The following is an 18,303-nucleotide window of genomic DNA, read 5'->3' as shown; positions in this document are numbered from 1 at the left end:
TACTATAGCATGTTTGGCGTGTTCAAAACCCGGTTCCATTTTTTACAAGCCCTGTGTTCATAATCCCGCCTTGTATTACTGTAAATAGAAAGGCAAAAAATTAAAAAGAAATTATAACACAAAAATTGAGTGAATTACTGCACATTGTCCAAGTTTCCAAATGTTAGCATATTATTATTCACATTTAATGGGCAACTGCAGACAGAAGCCTGCGAGAACATGCAAAGTGCCTCGAGCAGCCAGTTGCACAGCACTATTACATATATCAGCGGAAAAACAGGCTCAGAAAAACACTTATGAAGCATGTATTGAGCAACAGAAAGCTGTATCATGAGTTTTGCATGTTGCTCTACAATTTACTCACTGACACTCCTCATTTAACTATGTAATTAGGTGGAATGCAAAAAGTAATCAGAGTATCTCCAAGTGACAGCAAACAACATAACCTTGGTTCTGTCCAGCTACGTGGCATTGGCATATTTTTAAATCTTGGTGCCTGGTAGTTGGGACAACCTGTTGTACGTGCATGGAGGCAGTTGCAGGCAAAGTTTCAACTCTGAACTGGTTAATTAAACTGGCGAGTAGGCCAGGTTAAGGAAACCTTTTCTTAAATCTACCGCATATGAAACACAATCTCAATTGTTTACAGTTAAATTATCACAATTGTATTGCCAGGGAGACCTAATCGCAACCTACATAGCTATCTAAAATGCTTAGAGCACACCGCGCTTAGTGAAAAACGTTTATTTAATCATTTCATGAACGATTTACTTCGCACATGTAGGTTCCAAACTAGGTAAGGTTCTAAGCAACTTCACCAGCAGTATGAAATTGAGTAAACTATCCAATTACGTATATGTTGTAGAGCACTTTCCAGAACATGACTACTGGGCGTTATCTTTTTCTGCACTAAGTTCATGAAATATGAAGGAAACCATTGTGACCAAGTGCTTATGCAAATGCCGCAGAGCTTTCAAACATGCAGTGCACATACTAATACAACTTCATGGCCTAATGAATTCCCAGTGACAGCATCAAGACAGCAGTTATGAAGCCCCTGGCCGTGAAACCAGCTCTTGCGTACAACTAGAGCCCAAGAAAGCGTCTTCAAGATCTTTTCCAGATACTATATCGGTCGACATACTTAAGCCTGCAAGCAAAATTAGATCCTTCATCAGCACACTTACATCTGCCTCATCCATCAATTTCATCATGTCACGATGTCAATAATTTTGAGGTTCCAGAACAGCGAAATCAATGCAATATGCTGCCACTCAAGACTACCCATGTTTCTCCCACTTGAAATAACAGAACTCTAAAATAGTGCCCTTTCTGAAGCACTGCAGAGGCTTGACTTTCTGTTCGAGTCATATCTGAACTAATATCACTTTGAGCATCGATTCATAAAGCAAAACAAAGACATTCTCTAACACTTCTACTTGTATCTTTTCAAATTGTTATTCGTTCATAAATTTCTTTTACCCGAATAATTGAAATGATGCACCTTCATATGTTCATAAGCACCTTGCCATTCACACTTGCATACACAGGATTACAGCTGCGCACTTGTGTAATGTTGCAGTTTTCAGGACGCAATCAACATCCTATAAGATGGCAGCGCCAAACGGAAAAATCATACTTTCAACCTGCGATTAGTCAAACCAACAACAAAGGCCAGTTTTTTTTAGAGAAAGCATGCTTTGACACTGTTGATAAACAAAGTAGAAAGCCAAAAATCAAAGATTATATTGGAATTGACCAATATGGAACTTATTGCGCAATAATAAACAATGAATGTGTCTACAAATGGCTTCCACACTTGCATTGTTCGACAAGGAAAGGTTAAAGGCGTGCTGATAAGACGTTTTAGAATTATTGCCATGAAATGAAGGTCCTCACTCTGTAAACCATTAAAAAGCACTGGCAAGGGTCAGAGCATCTTAATTTACTGTAGTAGCTTTTCTATGAACTAGTTTAGATTTTGCTTCCCGGGAGCTGGCACGTGCTGCGATGCAACAGGTGGTCACATGAGAGCAGGACATTGCAATGTCTTGGCACCCTCTGCAGTTTGTTTAATTGTCCACTATACTGCTGCACTGGCCTGTCTAACGTGTAGCAGCTTAGCAGACAAACAAATGAGCCGGAGCAAGTGCCAAAGTCCCCATGCTCCACTCGCACGTGACCGCCAAAACTGAAACAAAACTGAAAATCGTACATAGAAAAGCTATTAGAGGAAGGAAATGATTTAGGGCGCTATTGGGCATGTTAGTGTTTTCTCTAGTGTTTAAAACTTGAGGCCCTTCACTTGAAGATATGAGTAGTCAAAACCATCATGTTAGTACTCCCTTGAATAAACTGAAGGCATGAGAAATTGTACTGACAGGCTCAACATAAGTTGGATAGCTTGGATGGACATGTAGGTTGCACAAGACACGATTCACCCCCTTTATCAGAAATGTGTGCTGCTAAGTGCTACACCATTTTTGTGGAACAGCTTCGGCTCTTCATACTTTCAACAATGCTGTAAATATTAATGGAGTAGTGATAACGATGACCCTAGGAGCACGAGTTATCAAACAAGGCGCCTTTCATAGCAATTTTTTCCACAGTTGTCATTGGAAATAAATAGCTGAATGTTACGGCTACTTCCTATTTAGTTAAGTTTCAAGACTGTAGGACTGCCTGGAAATTATGGATTCTAAAGAGCCGAGAAAAAATATGACTTTTTTATTTCATCTAAACAAATAAATTGCTATGCATTTTTTCGCAATGCTTCTCTTTCTCAGGCATGTTGCTATTTCTTTCTTTTTGGCATGATATTTGCTTTACCAGATGATTCTCGTGTTACAGGTTTTGCAACGGATTAGTACTGACCACCAGAGGATCTTTAAAATGGCCTCAATGCAGAGGACAAGGGCATTTTTACATTTCACCCCCATCAAAATGCAGCCGTCGTGGCCGGGATTCAATCCCGCGACCTCATGCTTAGCAGCCCAACACCACAGCTGCTAAGCCACCACCATGGGTATTCAACGCAGGAATAAAATCCGGGAGGCCATGGCCACTCTATGAATGGCAGAAATGCTGGCAAAGGGGTTTGTGCTTTTCTTTTGTTGTTTTTGCATAACAGAATTATGTTTTATCGTATAGATTCAAATTACAGTCTGACACTATCATATCTGTAAGTTGTGTGCAAGTCATACTTTATGATTTTTCTACGTATTTTACCTTGAGAAATTCAATCAATTCAGTAATTTCCTTGCACCACATGGATGGCTTGCGTGGTTCGAAATTTTTTTGCTGCAACGAGATCCAACTCTAGATGCCAGACACCGAATTTTCTGAGACACAGGGCCCTTCGATATCATGTATTTTAATATGCAAGAGTGCATGCCAGCACACAGGTCAGCATTGACTAACTACAAGGGCTTGCAGTCAAGGGCAGCTCACATTAAGACAAATGGGCTATTCAACTTGGAGATCATAACTCTAAGTAATGTACAAGTCATATCTCACGACTGCATCACCGCACTGTTGGAGAATCGGAACCAGATACAACAGCCCAACAAGTAAACCACATGGCCAATTATGCAAAGGCCATGCTGCGTGTGCAGACCGTGCTGTGCGTGTAGACACTGCTGGAAGTTTTCAAGCAAATACCTACGGCCAGAGGTGGTATTCTTGGAAGATCACTTTTGGCGATGCTTTCTTGAGACTTCACATGTCGTCTAGAAGCGACAGTTCTACTAAGCACTGCAATGAGTCAGTGTGCTTGGCACTGTGCTAAGGCTCTCATTCGCAGACAGTGATGCATCCGATGCCAATCACGCAGAAGTATCCCCGAAAGTGGTAATACAAGAATCCAGGCCCCGACATTGTCTGGTCACCCATATTGGGCCTTCGCAGGATTTTCACTGTTCTGAAACCACAGAGGATAACTCAGACATTGCAGCTTACGCTTTTAAACTTTGTACTGCCAGACGGCAATACATTCACATGACTAGGACTGGACTTGTCAGCATCTACGATCAATGGCTCTCCCAACACGGCAATGAAACAGTGTGCTTGGCACCATGCCAATGGTGCCAATTGCAGGTGCTGATGCATCGAACAGCAATCGTGCAAAAACAGTCATGCAAGAATATAGCCCCAGATGTCAGACCACCATTTGTAGTATTTTCAGTATTCTGAATTGACAGACCGGCTGTAGCTGCTAAGCTTTGCACTGCCAGGTCATAGGCTCCTATATTTTTTCATGCCCGCCCACTGACGGGAGGAACAAAACGTGCCGTCCATACCTCCATGAGCTGATTCATATCGCACGTTGAATTGATGCTTGTCGACAATGTGCATCAGAAGTAAGCAACACAAAACATGTTGTGGAAAGTCAGCTCTTCACCAAAACGCGCCCGATTGCGAGATCATAGCTCGCAGTTTGAGGGTTTTTCGTGACAGCAGTTTTATTTCAAACAGTTTAGCCAAGTTGTGTTTGTCTGTCGCCTTCATTGCAGCGTTTGTGAATACTGGGGCCGTATTCTGTAGTGGTTCGCTTTGGAACCGGTTCGGTCTGGCTGTTACGTCTGGATTACGTCACTCGGAGAAAGAGTGGAACGGGGTGGCATGAGGGGAACCAATCAACGAGCGGCGGACTGCCGGAAGATCACGTCATCAGTTTTGTTTGTACTTGGGGGACGATATAGCAATTGAAGGATGTTGCTGGTTTGATAAAAAAAACATTGGTTTGTATAGAACACTTGCAAATATAATTTTCAGTAATAAATGTGAGCTTGCGGCGCAGGCGGCTACTGGGAGTTGTAATTTTATTTGTGTTGTTTTCTTATTTAGTCGCTAGGTGGTGTGCCATACGTTATGCAAACAACTTGCCTCGCTTTGTTTATGTTTTGGACTTGCTCGCACGCCGAAACCGAAACGATGTCGTCGCACAAGGGCAGGCGGCTGAGTCCTCACGTTTCAGCGAGGCAGCGCGAAATACTCGTTTCATTTGTCGAGGAGCACCCCTACCTAGCAAAGGCGTCGTGTGTGTTGGGCCAGCAGCTGACGGCGGCTTTCTGTTGCGCCGTGGTTGGGAATCTAACCCATCCTTTTTCTTTTCCCACAACCGTAATGGCCTTAGCGACGGTTGTAATGGTCCGGCTGACCGAAGGCTGTGACAGTGCAATCGCTTCTTCATTCCCGACGCACTGTTGAAAGCTCCCGGTGGCAAAAAACCGCAGCGCGCACAGCACTTTCATCGTAGTGTCGACACCACGAAATCTTTGAGGTCCGAGATGTTCTTCCAGCTCATCGCAAAGACGTCGCACTATGTCTTTGGAGAGCCTAAAATGCCTTCGAAACTCTTCTTCGGCCATGCCGAACGCGTCGTGTCGTTGTCTTTCGGCGCTCGCCAGCAGCACAACCAAAGAAGCCGCCATTGCCGTCTCTGTCTTGTCTAGGTGCCGGCTCGTCAGCTGGCGCGAGACTAGCCGGCAGCCACGGTTGCCCTAGCAACCCTCGACATCATGCTCGCCACAGCGCGCGACCCTCGAGCGAACCACTTCTCTGTGGTTCCTCTCGTAGCAGGGAAACGGTTCCTTTCCAGATGATTGACAACCTGTGTGACGACAAATTTTGATGTCCCGCCCACCAGGGATGACGACAACGAAGCGCCGACCAATGGCAACAGCCAGACCGAACCGGTTCCAAAGCGAACCGCTAAAGAATACGGCCCCTGGGCGAAAAAACTGTCAGCAAGAGTTGCGGCAGGTTCTCTTGGTGTCCTGGCATCGAGCACATCAAGGTTTTGCGCTCGCTGAGCATTGCAGTGGCATTATTGTGCCTTTTGTGTGGATTCATGCGCCTTTTTGCGAGAAGAATGCGGATAAATTTCTCCAATGCGTAGAGAACCGCTAAAAGTTGTCCAGGTGGGTAGATCAATCCACTGCAGTCTGGGTGCTTTATCAGGGAGTCCGAGGGCACCGAGGCGTTTGGCTTTGTTAACAGGCTGATACACTTCTCACAACCGATTTTTTCTTGTACAGCTCTTGCCAAGTAGCCGCCGACCATAGAAAATGCTGCGACATCTGGAGTAGGAAGCAGAGGCTGTTCTCGCTTGAGTTGCTCAGCGAGCTCTCTACGTGCATCTGCAGGGAATTCCTCGCTGGTTCCCTCCCTTGCGTTTTTCTGTTGTGGCAGCATTGACAAGCAATCATTGCTTTCTGCTGCCATTACGTTGCTCGTACTCGATGCCCACATGATGCCAGTCTTCAGAGTATTCTCAATACCTGAGAGAACAGCTCGGGCATCCGTTTGATCATTTGAGCCTGCTGACTTCCTCAGCCAGCCAAAACACAACTCGATTGGGTCAGACGACATTTTTCTCGTTAAAACAAACTGAAAGCACATCTCTTCAAGAAGATGTCAAATGCACTCAACATTTGAACGAGTTGTCATCGCCAGGCCTTCGTAAGTCCCCTTGGTTAAGAAGTTCTTCGCCAGGCACTGGCTTTTGAAATTGGCCAGGTAGTTGAGGAAGCTTGTTTCAAGCCAGATTAGCCGTTCATTGCTTGTAGATTCAAACTGCTTGCAGCCGGCATTGCTCTGGTGTATGTGCTGGGTACAATTGCTCACGTCAATGAGCATAAACCAGCGGTGCACGGTGTTCATGAATTCAACCGTCGGTCCAACACCCGTGACACTTGCGTCGCATGTGTAGCCCACTTGCTCTTGCAGGAGCTTCAGAGCAGCTGTCACGGCAGGAGACAAAACTTCAATTGCTCTTTCCACATTCATTTTTTTTTTTCCAGTATTTGTAGGGAACATGCGTTTTCTTGTAAGAAATCGAACTGGCTTTACAAGGCTGTCTTGCTACATATTGTAGAGGTGCTTCAAGTGATTTGCCATTATTTCGGCGCCTTTTCTAATGTCACGCGACAAAACTGCGATCGCACGTTGTTGACCAAGCGGCACTGATTGAATGCTAAGAAAAGCTTTTGACTCGGTGTTCCTGGGTGCTCAATGCAATGCGCAAGACTTCTGTTGCATAGAAGTCGGAACATTAAGACATTGATTTTGTGGTTGTCGGCGACAATGCGCACAACGAAAAAGCCTATGTCTTCAACTTCCTTCAGGACGTGTCACACGAGCATGTGCAGCTCACGGCCAGTGCAATTTCTCGTGAAAAAATAGGCCGCAGGTATTTTGAACGAAACTGAAAGGCTGTTGAGGATGAAGCACAGAAGTGAGTTGGCCAGCACAGGCTCATTTGTTGCTTCCTTAGGAAAGCTCCCACCATAGCCTACTTTGCCGATGAAGGTGTCCCTTTGTTTATGGTAAAGTAGCCTCTGTTTCACGTGCATTTCGTCTACAATTAACGAGCACGCTCTGGCTTGCGATGAGAGATGAGAAGCAAGCTTGGGTGACAGCCTTTGCCTCACAAGTTCCGTCATGCTGACTTCTCCATGTGATGAGCCCATAAAATGCTCCAGAGTGCTTCGGCTGGGCAGCCGGAGTATGCCTGTAGTCCTTATATGCCAGTATGCGCGAGTCGAGAGGTTACGCGAAACCATAGCATGGCGCACTGTCAGATCAGACCACGTTCATTTCTTTTCCCCAAAATTCTTAACTTGTTCTACTGATACTGATGTAGCCAACTCTTTCTCCTTCACTTTCTCGACAACTTGAGGAATGCAGGAACGAAGCACTCTTCCTTGAGCTTTTGTATCTCCTGTTTGCTATTGTCGATGGTATTTTGAGCCGCTCAATATGCGCGTTTAAGTCTCGTTCTTTGCGTGTTGACTTTCGTTTGTCCACAGTCGAAACTGAGAATTGTGAGGACACCTGCACTGCTCTGTCCACCTGCGCAGTCGCAGTCATGCAGCGCTCGCTAGCGCCGTTTTTCATGGGTGGCAACGGCTGAGTAGCGGTGCAGTCCACAAGTGACAAATCTTCAATGGCAACGTCGACAACCAGCAAGTCGTCGAGCAGATGCGGACATGACTCCATTTGGTTGTCATCAATGACTGACTGCTCGTCGCTTCGGAAGTGGTGGGTTGGCTAGAGCAGCAGCCTCGCGCTTCTTCACTTATGCGTTCCTTCTCTCTTTTTTTTTAGGAGGCTGCAAGTACACCAGATATTCTTCGAAAATGCTGGAGGTAGCGTCTTAGGTTCCTAATTTTAAAACCTTCCTTGAAGTCAGAGGAACTGAAGTTTCGGTTGCATACAGTCGAATAGCACGACATCGTATTCGGTGGCCAGTTTTCATGAGAAATTACTTTTAGCCATTTTGAGCACAGTTCCAGATGGCTTGGTATTTCGTGGAACGATATGCCCAGCGTCCGTTGTTTACTGGATGACTTGCAGCGTGGCGCACAGCAGTACGGCATGTTGTCAGGCGCAGGACACCACAACCAATTCCACACTGCAGATAGAGAACTGATTGTGTATAAAAAAGAAAGTAACACAAAGAGACAATAAGAACTATGCGTTGTAAATCCCTGATTTTATAGTAGTGAAGCAATATATGTTGCAACGACACCAACAAATAACACATGGTCGCAAAAAATCTAGTAAACAAACGGTCACTTCATGTGTGTACACTGCTCACAAATTCGGTCATGCATCCCTGATATTTCAAGAAAAAAAAAACAATAAAACATGCTGCTGTTGCAAAACACACATGCTTACCTGCAACCAACAAGATGAAAACGCAGAACTCGTGCTTGATGGATCGGTTTGGGTGCTTTGATGTGCCTCGATGCGTAGCTATGTCTGGTATGTGAGAGCAGGTATTTTAGCAAGTATGGGGTGCGAGCGCCTGTCGCGGAAAGCTGAGGCATAAATAGAGGAAGGGAGAGGGAAACGGACAGTCTCCGCGGCACCATTGCGCAGGCATGAAAAAATATAGGAGGCTATGGTTCAGTGAATTCCTTGCATCACGCGAGTGGCCTGGGTATGTGTGGTTCGAAAATCTTTTTGCCAGTGCGACCTCCAACGCCAGACACTGGATTTTCTGTGACACGGGCACCTTAACACTATCCCGTTAAAAAAGCATCTTTGAAAACCTTTGCGTTTCTAATTTGCAAAGTCGCAGAACCCGGGCACCTTCGCCAACGCAGAGCTGCACCCGCATAGAGCTACCTACGGCGCTCCCGCCCTCTGGCTGCAAACCAAGGAATGGGGGCGCCTGCAATATTCGGCGCCTATGGAGAGTTAAAAAATGGAACCTTGTCTAGCAATGGTGGTGGCTACAGCTGCCAGCTGATCTGTATGCGAGAGCGCCGCTTCGAGAAGGTGAGATAAAACGGCGGTGTTCGCTATAATTAATGCCGTTTCAGACCTGCGCTCGTGCCAAAAAGTCAGGAAAACCGGATGGCGAAGGGTTCTTGCATCTGAAATTACAGACGTTCTTGTACATAGACAACGGGGTAGGTGGTGGTGCCGCGAAGCTGTCCACATTGTCGGGCATGTCCCAAAAGTCTTCCAACTTTCGGAAAATCGGTCGTTGACTGTACACTGGCAACTCCCCCCGCCGACGACACGGCGTCGTAGACAATTACGATTCCTTTCTTTTACTCGAGCCAGCATTAGGGCAACTAAATTTTGTTTTTTCGATAAAATGATAACTAACTTTCCCCGATATAAACATAATTTCCCTGAGTTTTCCCCAAGTATTTCCGGACTATTCAACATCCCTGAGAATTCCCAGTTTTCCCGGTTGGCAGACACCCTGCGTGAATGCGTGAGGGGAGGAAGAGGAGGAGGTGTAGGTTGGCGCACATCTCCTTTTTTAGCGTGGCCGCGGCTGCCAATGGCTGCCAGCACAGCAGAGCTTATATGCAGCCTGCACACCCTGCTTCTGAGGTAATCTGCTGCGAGTGCAAAGAGCGGGCATGCCATCATGTGCGCCATATTCTCATGCCTTTGATACGGTGGGCTGCGGGATCTTCAGTTTTCAAAACTCGAAGGGAGAGGTAGACGATGCATTCGCTCCCCGCTACCACTGTTTCGAATGATAGCGTCGTCCCACTGCGGCTGACACTATCAGCCACAAGGATGGAGTGGACGCAGAAGTGTGACTGGCTTCGCTTTGTACCGCCAATGTGAAGGTATTGTCGACATGGCATTAATTGCTGACTAAAATTCAACAAAAGGAGCTCTTCCCCCCCAACTCCTCGATAAACCGTAAAATTTTGCAGCCCCTTCCGCATAAGGAAATTTCACTGGTGACTGTACTTGTGTTCATAGAATGTCGAAATTCAGTAAATCAAAATTTCGATATTGCCACATGCGTAACAGTTGGCTGTTTTGTGGTATTGCCACTTCTATGGAAGCTGAGGACGACAAAGTGAACTGCGTGTTGATGATGACGAAGTCGCACTCTCAGTGTTGGACGGAAACGGTGTGCTTCCGTTAGATTGAACTTAAGAGGAAGCTTTAGCTCGGTCCCAACTCCAAAGCGGCCTATTCAAATGCATGTAAAAGGCAAAACAGCTGTGTATAACAGCTGTGTCTTACCAGTACTCACGTACGGGGCAGAAACCTGGAGGCTTACGAAAAGGGTTCTACTTAAATTGAGGACGACGCAACGAGCTATGGAAAGAAAAATGATAGGTGTAACGTTAAGGGATAAGAAAAGAGCAGATTGGGTGAGGGAACAAACGCGCGTTAATGACATCTTAGTTGAAATCAAGAAAAAGAAATGGGCATGGGCAGGACATGTAATGAGGAGGGAAGATAACCGATGGTCATTAAGGGTTACGGACTGGATTCCGAGGGAAGGGAAGCGTAGCAGGGGGCGACAGAAAGTTAGGTGGGCAGATGAGATTAGGAAGTTTGGAGGGTCAACATGGCCACAATTAGTACATGACCGGGGTAGTTGGAGAAGTATGGGAGAGGCCTTTGCCCTGCAGTGGGCGTAATCAGGCTGATGATGATGATGATGATGAAAAGGCAAAAACATTTTTATGAGATAACCCCTGGACCAATTTCAATGAAATTTGTTGCATTTGAAAGAGAAAGTTAAGTTCTAGTGACTGCTGGAAGCGGAATTTCGATTTAGGGCTTGAATTTTTTTAAAAAGATTTTCAAATATTTGACCATTTAAAAAAAAAACAGAAGCACGAAGTTTACAAATTCATAGCTCTACATAGAGAACCGATATCGCGTTTCTGTAAACGGCATCCATTAGATCATTCAAAGCGGACAAATTCGATATGTCATTTTACATGTTACGTGAATTTGTTACGTAGGTTACAAGAGTTCTGCAAAAGTTGTATTTCCCTATTACTAAATTTTTTCACATTCATGTGTAACATATCAAGAAGAATCAAGAAGTCTTTATTGAGTAACACAAACAAAATGTATACACAGATATTTGGACCGATAGCCAATGAGGCTAGTAAGCGGTCCAATACAAAATAACATATAGGACAGCAATCACAAACACATTGAAGAAAAACTTAACTTTGTAGCCTTGCTTCCATTCCCAAAAAATGTTTCTTGCATGTCAGTTTGAAATTCCTAGCTTGCTTTACTTCAATTGGCAACGAGTTCCAAATTTTCGCTCCTGTAAATTCTATTCGTCTTTCTCCGTACGCATTATGGCAAATAGGAAGGTTAAAATTGCCATTGCTGGCTTGTCTAGTGTTGCGGACGGGAATACTGAATGCACCAAGAGGTAAGGGGTAGTTGGTATTTATAATATTATTAACCATAAGAGCTATTTTGTAATCGCGTAAGGTTGTGAATGACATGATTTGCATTGCGTCAAAAATGTTATTGTTAGAACTATTCGAAGAAGGTAATCCCATGGTTTTCAAGGCACGTTTTTGTAGTCTTAGCAATGGTGTTAAATACGTTTTGTATGTGATTCCCCATGATTCACTGCAATAACTGAGATGACTGTGACATAATGAAAAATACAGTGATCTAAGAATAGCAGGTGGAAAGTGCCGCCGTGCCTTAGACAAGGTAAAACAACCGTACGCAACCTTTTTACACACACTGTGCACCTGTTCCTTCCAAGACAAGTGGCAGTCGAACATGACCCCTAAATATTTAAAAGAAGACACACTATCAATAACATTGTTGTCAACACATATAGAAAAGTCACTTAATTCAATACACTTTTGTTTTGAACGAAAAATAACATATTTAGTTTTTTCAGTGTTTAAAGTTAGATGATTATTACGAAACCAGGTCGAGATACGTTGGAGTTCATTGTTAATAGGATTTTCTATTGACTCAAGTGAGTTGCCAGTAAAGATAAGTGCAGTGTCATCCGCATACATCAAAATTTGAGAACACTGTATTGCATTGGGGAGGTCATTAATAAAGAGCGAAAATAAAAGCGGTCCCAGAACTGACCCCTGGGGTACACCACACGTAACAGTTTGGTATGCAGACTTGAACTGTTTGAGGACAACTTGCTGCTGTCGTGAAGAAAGATAACTTTTAAAGAATTCAAGGGCCCCGCTACGCACACCATATGCTTCCAGTTTCATTAAAAGAATGGAGTGTGAAACTGTGTCGAAAGCTTTTTTGATGTCTATAAATACGCTTACAGCAACATTATGGTTATGAAGAGCAGATAGGATAAGCTGTGATAGAGTAACTACAGCCGTGGACGTGGACCTGCTAGAAACAAATCCGTGTTGCTGAGGACAAATAATATGATTAACATCAAGAAAGGTTTTCAGTTGGAAAGCAATTAATTTTTCAAAAATGGTATTGACGACACTCAGTACAGATATTGGCCTGTAACTAGACGGGTTGTTAGGGTCACCAGTTTTAAATATCGGAACAACTTTTGCAACTTTTAAAGTATCGGGGTATAAGCTAGAGTGTATCGCATGATTGAATATTCTGCACAAAGGAACACAAAACAAATCAATGTTGTCCTTGATTACCTTAGCCATTATGCCGTCTGGCCCGGCCGCTTTATTCGTGGGCATGTTCGCCACAACACTTGCAACTTCATCGCTAGTAATGTTCGAGAAACTGAATTCATTATTAATACATCGAGGTATGTCGGATGTCACTGAAGCTAAGGGAGTAGGTTGCGCACTGTTCTGACCGTATGTTGTGAAGAACTGATTAAACTGGTCTGCAGTCTCTATTGACAAGTTGACAGGAACAATCTGTTTTCTTTTAGCTGTTCCCGTAACTTCTCCTACAATCTTCCATACTTGCTTTGTGTCATTTCCTTGACGATTAACCAAATTAGTATAATACAATTTCTTTGATTTTCTCATCAGCGCCACGGATTTGTTTCTGTAATACTTAAACTGTTTCAAGTAATAAGCATTTGTTCTGTTGTTTTTGAGCTTATTATAGTATGAATCCTTCTTTTTCAATACTGTGAGTATTTCCTCAGTAATCCAAGGACATATGGCATGTTTGTAGTTGCGCCGAGAAAACTTCAGTGTTGACTTAGTAATTGCATCGGAAACAGCAGATACGAAGTTAGCAAATTCTGTGTGAACGTCACTGTGACACAGATTTTCGAAATGAATAGATTCGAGCAAACGCCTGACATGCGCGTAGTCCACCCGTGAAAATACATTGGTATGGGTAGGGCAAGTACAATCGATACCCGACCGTGGCAGAAACAGAAAAGTTGAACAGTGATCAGCAATGTTTTGGTTACAAACACCAGCGCAGGCATCCATATCACGGTTACATAAGATGTGATCAATAATTGTTGCAGACTGATGTGTAATTCTTGTGGGCACATTGATAACATTCTTGAGGTTGAACGATTCCAGTAAGAAAATATAATCTGGACAGTCATCCTTTGATAAGTCGATATTGAAATCACCAACTATTGCTAACTGATTATTAAAAGACATCAGAGGAACCAGAATGGACTCCATATCAGATATGAACTGACTTGTGCACGTGTTTGGCGGACGATATACCACGCCTATTACGACGTCTGTCTTAAGGCGAATAAAAAGTGCTTCTGTGGTATTAGAGCTCAGAGAGGAATCCGAGAGCTGTTGATAATCTATGCCGTTTTTTATAAAAAGAGCAACGCCACCCCCTCGTGCGGTGCTATCTCTTGGTAAAGATAGCGTTGTGTAACCCGGTATGTACGGTATTTCTCCTTTCTTAAGCCAGGTTTCAGTTACAGCGATAAGATCATACTGGAAAGAATGTTGCGATAAATGTACAGTGAGTTGGTCTAAATTTTTATTTATGCTGCGGACATTGCAATGAAAAATGGAAAGGTTTTCGCTCTCGTGCCACTTAGCACTGATTTCCTCGACGGAAAAGGCCATGTTTCTAGACTACCTGAGCAAGATCAGCGTCACAGGTTATATGTAGAACATGCGAGGTATCTGTCTTGCGCATCAGGATCTTGCCATCTGATACCCATGCGTGTTTCCACTGTTTTTCCTTTTTGGCTTTCCGTGCTTTACCTAGCAAAATTTTGTTTGCCGGGCACAAATGTTCGTTGATGAACACGGGATTTTCGTGATCGTCAAAGCTCAGAAGTGTAGTGTTCAGCCGTTGCTTTTTCGCTGTTTTCAGAATGCTGTCTCTCACTTTCCTGGAAGCAAACTTAACAATGATGTTGGGTTCGTCCTTGTTTTTTGAGGGCACACGATGGATAGCTTCAACATCGGATTCATCGAACTTGGTGCTCAAGAGATGACAGATCGATGTCATCACTGAAATCAGATTTTCAGTGGGTGCTGGAGGGATGCCTTTGATTTCAAGGTTATTTCTTCTACTGTACTGCTGCAGTTCAGTCAATTCGTGCCTGAGAGTTTTCACTTCATTTGTGAGTCGGTTGTTTTCTTTTTTCATTTCCAGGTTTACGTTTTTCACGTCAGACAGGGTCTTTTTGAGCTCAGAGATCTCTGTTCTAAATTCTTCGAACTTTTCATTGATAAAGCCCATTGAAGTTTTGACAGATTCCATTTCAGATTCAATCACATGCTTTATATCTTGCTTTAGTTCACTTTGCTTAGAGTTAAACTGTGCACTCAAGTCAGTCATAGCCTTTACAAGTTCTTTTATAGTTGAAGGAGGCTTATCACCCATGCTGGACACAAACACGAACGGAGCAATCCAGTAGCCTAAGATCGATGTAATCAAAGATACAGGATACACACCTGCAATGAACGAAGAAGGCGGTTAGCCTCTGCCTGGTTGCGAAGGCTGCCTGGATTGCTCCGTGAATGATGTGGGGACCGTCGTGCAGCGGTTATATAGGGGACGCCGTTGATATCGGACAGTAGTGCGCAGGTGCGGCTTGCCAGTAGAGAACGGAGGGAGGGGGACGATCCGTGGACACGTGTAGGTTCCACCAGCAGTGACGGTAGCAGCTTCGGATTCCGCTCCTCAAACGCGCATTTCTGCAATGAACGAAGAAGGCGGTTAGCCTCTGCCTGGTTGCGAAGGCTGCCTGGATTGCTCCGTGAATGATGTGGGGACCGTCGTGCAGCGGTTATATAGGGGACGCCGTTGATATCGGACAGTAGTGCGCAGGTGCGGCTTGCCAGTAGAGAACGGAGGGAGGGGGACGATCCGTGGACACGTGTAGGTTCCACCAGCAGTGACGGTAGCAGCTTCGGATTCCGCTCCTCAAACGCGCATTTCTGCAATGAACGAAGAAGGCGGTTAGCCTCTGCCTGGTTGCGAAGGCTGCCTGGATTGCTCCGTGAATGATGTGGGGACCGTCGTGCAGCGGTTATATAGGGGACGCCGTTGATATCGGACAGTAGTGCGCAGGTGCGGCTTGCCAGTAGAGAACGGAGGGAGGGGGACGATCCGTGGACACGTGTAGGTTCCACCAGCAGTGACGGTAGCAGCTTCGGATTCCGCTCCTCAAACGCGCATTTCTGCAATGAACGAAGAAGGCGGTTAGCCTCTGCCTGGTTGCGAAGGCTGCCTGGATTGCTCCGTGAATGATGTGGGGACCGTCGTGCAGCGGTTATATAGGGGACGCCGTTGATATCGGACAGTAGTGCGCAGGTGCGGCTTGCCAGTAGAGAACGGAGGGAGGGGGACGATCCGTGGACACGTGTAGGTTCCACCAGCAGTGACGGTAGCAGCTTCGGATTCCGCTCCTCAAACGCGCATTTCTGCAATGAACGAAGAAGGCGGTTAGCCTCTGCCTGGTTGCGAAGGCTGCCTGGATTGCTCCGTGAATGATGTGGGGACCGTCGTGCAGCGGTTATATAGGGGACGCCGTTGATATCGGACAGTAGTGCGCAGGTGCGGCTTGCCAGTAGAGAACGGAGGGAGGGGGACGATCCGTGGACACGTGTAGGTTCCACCAGCAGTGACGGTAGCAGCTTCGGATTCCGCTCCTCAAACGCGCATTTCTGCAATGAACGAAGAAGGCGGTTAGCCTCTGCCTGGTTGCGAAGGCTGCCTGGATTGCTCCGTGAATGATGTGGGGACCGTCGTGCAGCGGTTATATAGGGGACGCCGTTGATATCGGACAGTAGTGCGCAGGTGCGGCTTGCCAGTAGAGAACGGAGGGAGGGGGACGATCCGTGGACACGTGTAGGTTCCACCAGCAGTGACGGTAGCAGCTTCGGATTCCGCTCCTCAAACGCGCATTTCTGCAATGAACGAAGAAGGCGGTTAGCCTCTGCCTGGTTGCGAAGGCTGCCTGGATTGCTCCGTGAATGATGTGGGGACCGTCGTGCAGCGGTTATATAGGGGACGCCGTTGATATCGGACAGTAGTGCGCAGGTGCGGCTTGCCAGTAGAGAACGGAGGGAGGGGGACGATCCGTGGACACGTGTAGGTTCCACCAGCAGTGACGGTAGCAGCTTCGGATTCCGCTCCTCAAACGCGCATTTCTGCAATGAACGAAGAAGGCGGTTAGCCTCTGCCTGGTTGCGAAGGCTGCCTGGATTGCTCCGTGAATGAATCAATTTTGTTCGCTTTAGATGTACTATTAGATGCAATTCACATAATTGTATTATCATTTTTCGTTATTGAGTTACAGAGTTGTAAACTTCAGTTTCGTTTTTCAAAAATTTTCTATTTTTGCCAATTTTTAATAAAAAATTGACGACCTAACTTGAAAATTCGAGACCAACAGTCACTAGATTTTAAGTTTTGCTTTTAAATGCAACAAACCTCATCAAATTTGGTGCAGCGATTGCCGAGAAAAACGAATTCTCCTTTTACATGTATTTAGATAGGAGCACCCGAGCTGAAGCTTCCGCTTAATAGTTCTTGCCATATATATTAACGTGACTATGTAATGAAACAAATTGTCCATGTCATTATATTGAGGTTTAACTTTTTAGCACGCTTTTTATTGTCAAAATTTGTGCTCCCCTTAAATTCGGGCTCATTAATCCTTCCCAAGATACCACACAAAAGCATGTCAACCATGTCATGCGAAAGCTGTGCGAGACATACGCCGACTGCGATAAAGATCACAGCAGCACATAGGTACAGTCAGTGTCTAATTTTTCAGGCTCTCTAGGGGCCGGAAGAACAACAGAAAAATCAGGCAGTCCAAAAAAACGTGTGCATGCCTTTTACTGCCCCCAGGGGCTCAAATCACCACAGGCAAGTCCGAAATAGCTCTGAGGGCCTGTCAGTACACTTGTAGGCATATCGATGCTCATACTGTGACAGAAGACGGCGAAGCTGACTGACTGAGTCGATCCCGACTTTTTGGAACCAGCATTATGCAATGCAACGTGCTTTCCGAGCTTCGAAGCAATTGGCAAGGATTACAAAGGTGGAGTCGGTGCCATTGTTAACAGCAGCAAATTGTTTTAATGAAAAACACGGCATCGAACAGAAAGAAGCTTGGCAGCGAATGTCGAAGTAGCTAGGCGATGGTGGCTACGGCTGCTAGCGGATCTGCGTGTGACAGCGCAGTGAGATAATCGAGAGGCAGTGAGATAATAAAAATGATGGCGGTGGTGGCTTCGATGAATGACATTTCGGACCTGCAGTCACAGAAAAATGTCTGGAAAATCGGATGGCGAAGGGTCCTTGCGTCCAAAATTTCAGACGTTCTTACACGTTGACTCTATGGGGCATCCTAGCGTTGCCGCGAATGCGTCCGAAAAATCGCTCATTGACTGTATTAAAAAATAAAATCGACAGGGATGCTAGGAACATTCGTGGCTTCCACTAGAACCACGTACACCGTTAGATATAGCTATACTTCTGCCAAGGCTTTGAACAGAGTAAAATAATCACATTTAAAAAGGCACGACAACAAAGCGAAAATGATTAGAAAAATAATAAATGAAAAAACTCAATGGTGCATAACAAACCAACTGGCTTATTGTGCTTCCTTCTTGTAAATGCATC

The 18,303-nt window shown here is 45.1% G+C and overlaps 1 pseudogene; it reads right to left on the bottom strand.

The window, feature by feature from the left end:
- Positions 1-4,395: 4,395 nt before the first annotated feature.
- LOC126519231 (uncharacterized) lies at positions 4,396-7,001 on the bottom strand (annotated as a pseudogene).
- Positions 7,002-18,303: the final 11,302 nt, after the last annotated feature.

Source organism: Dermacentor andersoni, chromosome 10, assembly GCF_023375885.2.
Source record: "Dermacentor andersoni chromosome 10, qqDerAnde1_hic_scaffold, whole genome shotgun sequence".
In the NCBI taxonomy this organism is placed as follows: Eukaryota; Metazoa; Arthropoda; class Arachnida; order Ixodida; family Ixodidae; genus Dermacentor; species Dermacentor andersoni.
The sequence above is the reverse complement of the archived record's forward strand: the minus strand, read 5'-3'. Positions and strand labels throughout refer to the sequence as shown.